This window comes from Triticum dicoccoides, chromosome 7B (assembly GCF_002162155.2).
Source record: "Triticum dicoccoides isolate Atlit2015 ecotype Zavitan chromosome 7B, WEW_v2.0, whole genome shotgun sequence".
NCBI lineage: Eukaryota > Viridiplantae > Streptophyta > Magnoliopsida > Poales > Poaceae > Triticum > Triticum dicoccoides.
The window spans coordinates 248,519,009-248,523,372 of NC_041393.1; positions in this window are offsets into that span (position 1 = coordinate 248,519,009).

The following is a 4,364-nucleotide window of genomic DNA, read 5'->3' on the forward strand; positions in this document are numbered from 1 at the left end:
AGTACTCCGGCAGAGCTTCGCTAAGCACTATGGAGTTGGAGGAGGTGTTGGGGAGGAAGAAGGAGGCAACCAAAGGCCAAGGACTCAAGGTATGAAGTCCCTCCTCTCCCCCACTATATATAGGGGTGCCAAGGGGGGTGGCCGGCCCTAGGAGATCCAATCTCCTAGGGGGTGCGGCGGCCAAGGGGGGTTTCCCTCCCCCCCAAGGCACCTAGGAGGTGCCTTCCACTAGTAGGACTCCTCCCCCTTGGAAACCCTAGGCGCATGGGCCTTGTGGGGCTGGTGCCCTTGGCCCATGTAGGCCAAGGCGCACCCCCTACAGCCCATGTGGCCCCCGGGGATGGGTGGCCCCACCCGGTGGGCCCCCGGGACCCCTCCGGTGGTCCCGGTACAATACCGATAACCCCGAAACTTGTCCCGATGCCCGAAACAGGACTTCCCATATATAAATCTTTACCTCCGGACCATTCCGGAACTCCTCGTGACGTCCGGGATCTCATCCGGGACTCCGAACAACATTCGGGTTACTGCATATACATATCCCTACAACCCTAGCGTAACTGAACCTTAAGTGTGTAGACCCTACGGGTTCGGGAGACATGTAGACATGACCGAGACTCTCTTAGTCAATAACCATCAGCGGGATCTGGATACCCATGATGGCTCCCACATGCTCCTCGATGTTGTCATCGGATGAACCACTATGTCGAGGATTCGATCAAACCCTGTATGCAATTCCCTTTGCCAATCGGTACGTTACTTGCCCGAGACTCGATCGTCGGTATCCCAATACCTTGTTCAGTCTCGTTACCGGCAAGTCACTTTACTCGTACCGTAATGCATGATCCCGTGTCCAACACCTTGGTCACTTTGAGCTCATTATGATGATGCATTACCGAGTGGGCCCAGAGATACCTCTCCGTCATACGGAGTGACAAATCCCAGTCTCGATCCGTGTCAACCCAACAGCTACTTTCGGAGATACCTGTAATGCACCTTTATAGTCACCCAGTTACGTTGTGACGTTTGGCACACCCAAGGCATTCTTACGGTATCCGGGAGTTACACGATCTCATGGTCGAAGGAAGAGATACTTGACACTTGCAAAGCTCTAGCAAAACGAACTACACGATCTTTTATGCTATGCTTAGGATTGGGTCTTGTCCATCACATCATTCTCCTAATGATGTGATCCCGTTATCAACGACATCCAATGTCCATAGTCAGGAAACCATGACTATCTGTTGATCACAACGAGCTGGTCAACTAGAGGCTTACCAGGGACATAGTGTGGTCTAAGTATTCACACGTGTATTACGATTTCCGGATAATACAGTTATAGCATGAATACAAGACAATTATCATGAACAATGAAATATAATAATACTTTTATTATTGCCTCTAGGGCATATTTCCAACATCAAATTCCTCACATGGATCAAAATCCTCATATGAACATCATCGTGCTAACACTTCTGTTCCGTAGGGAAAGTCTAAAGGCTATGAATATGTGCATTATTCTTCAAACCATTATGTTCATAAGTCCTCGAAGAATTTCTCTGCTTATTCATATGCTTATCCTAACCACTCTTCTGTGAAACGAAGTGCACTGGCTTCAATGCCATCATTTTCTTATGGAGCTCGCAGAATGGTGAACTCTTTGCCACCCCTTCAGATGTGGGTGGTGAAGAAAAAGAACTAATTTCTTATGCAGGGTCAGGTCTCCAGACGAACTTACTAGTCTGAAGAATTTGCTAGAGACCTGAATGTGCTTGAAAGCTAATCATGAAGAAATGAATCAATCATTTCTCACGTCCTCATATTGCTATATCTGTTACTGTTGATGAAATTGATATCATATTCTTCACTGATGAAGTATATGGGTTCGTAAGTTGCACTAATTCATCTGTAGGATGAACAACCCAAAGTTACTGAGTGGTTTCTCCATAGTGGATGTACAAATCACATGACTGGTGATAGGAGCTTGTCGATGGACACTGATTTGTCACCATCTCATCTGAAGCATATCACCTATGCTGACAAAGGCAAAAGCAAGGTATTGGGTCTAGGTAAGGTTGCAATCTCAAAGGATAAACACATGGATAAGGTCATGCTTGTTGAGTCCTTAGGATTCAATCTTATGTCTGTCCCAATGCTTTGTGATCTTGATATGGTTTTTGTCTTTGGCAAATTTTGTTGCCTTGTGCTAATGGAATCTGACAACGCCAAAGTCTTCGAAGGGTTTAGGAAAGGAGACTTGATTTCTCTGTAGGACCACTGTGTGCCACATTTCAACTTGCAAAAGCTTTAGAATGCTGGTTATGGCATCGACGACTTGGTCTATAGCGACCCGACCTCAGAAGGTCAAGTCTCTGTGCTCAGGTGTCATCCCTGGATCAGTAATGCTGACACCACACAGTACTTCGAAGGATTTATAACAGAGTAGCAATCACACACATATTACATCGAATGTCTCAAAAGAGAACTTATTACAATAATATGGCTTAAGGCCATCTAATGCGATAACAGCGGAAGGCTTGGAAGATAAAGTGAGTCCATCAACTCCAACGGCATAACTGAGCTGCACGGCAACGACCTACGAACCTTACTCCTCGTCTGAAAAGTCTGCAACATAATACGTTGCAGCCCGAGAATGGGTCAGCACATGGAATATGCTGGCAATGTAACACAAAAGAGCAATAACAGAATAATGCTACTACTACATGCATATTTGGCTGGTGGAAAGCTCTATGGTTACAGTTTTTGCGAAAAGCCAATTTTCCCCTACTACAAAGGAATCAATTTTAATTTAACTATCATGGTAGTTGAAACATCATTTGAGAAGGTACACCCCAACTCAATGATCCCAATTAAAAGTAATTTAACAACCCATCAATATTAATTTTGAGAGTGTTGAGATACTTGTGAATACTCAAGTACTATATACTCAGAACTGTCCATAACCGGGGACACGGCTAACCATGATTAGATTGTACACTCTGCAGAGGTTTGCGCACTTTTCCCCGCAAGACTCGATCGCCTCCGTTGATTCTCGCACTGCATGGTGTTTGAGAGACGGATGACCGAGACACAGTCTTTCAGAAGCATTAACTCTCTACTCCGGGCAGACCATACCAAACCTACAAACCCACTACCTGCTGATCCACCTCTTCAAGAGCTTCACGCGACTTACTCAAACTATGCTAGAGCCCATAATAGCTTGCGGCTGCACACGGAAGTTTCTAGCATGAATAGACTCAGTTCCCTTTGAGCCTGGGTGGCGGTCCGTAGGAGAATCACACGGTAACCCCGGGATTTCCAAAAATAAAACATGCAATCACTGGTAACCCCAGGTGCCTCAATCCACCCAAATGTGTATTAAAGTTGCCACCTTAAGTAAACCATTAATTTACAATCTCACATCTGTCATGGATATCACTCAAACCCAATCCACATCTACGAGCATAGCATGGCAATATAAGCATAACGTAGAAGTAACTCCCAAGGGTTTGATAATAAACAGGGCAATAGGTTCTACCTCAGCAACTACTTCCCAACCCACAAGTTAAAGACATCCTAGTCATGCAATATTTGAGGGTTGAAACTAATGCATAAAAACTAGGTATGAAAAGAGTATGATCAATGTGTTACTTGCCTTGCTGACGATCCGGGTATCCTAGAGACTCGTAGTAACACGCTTCACACTCCGGGAATTCTAGCGCAAGCAAACAATAACATACATAAGCAACAATCAAAGATGCACAAGTAGAACTCTAGATAAAAGAGTCTGACCGGAGAGTTCAACTTAAGAACTCCGGTTTTGCAAGAAGAATCAATCAAACGAAGCAACGAAGCTCAAACCGCAAAAGAAACAATGTCATTTTACTAATCTGGATCTAAGCCAAATTTTACAGAATAAAATTTTTGTTTGAGTTGATTATTCGGAAAGAGGGTTTCGAGACGAAACTCCAGGCGCTTGAATCGCCTGATTCCGATAAACGAGCGAAAAGATAAAACAGGTTTGAACATCGGATCAGAAATCGCGATCAGAATAATCGCGGAATAAATCCGATAAAAAGAAAAGCGACGAACTGCTAAACGGACGAACGTTCGTTAGCAGAAACTAAACAGAGAACGCGTTCGATAAAACGAACGGACGAACGGACGTTCGCTAAGTAAATAACCTGACGAAATAAACCGATCTATATAAAAAACGATCTAGGGTTTTTAAAAAAACCCGAAGGGTTTATTTAAGAAAACCGGCGGCGGGGTTCGGGTACCTCTGGCGAGGCTCGTCCGGTGGGGCGGCGGCTCCGGCGGGGCTCGGCGACGGGCGGCGGGCTGCGGGGCTGCGGCGGGAGGCG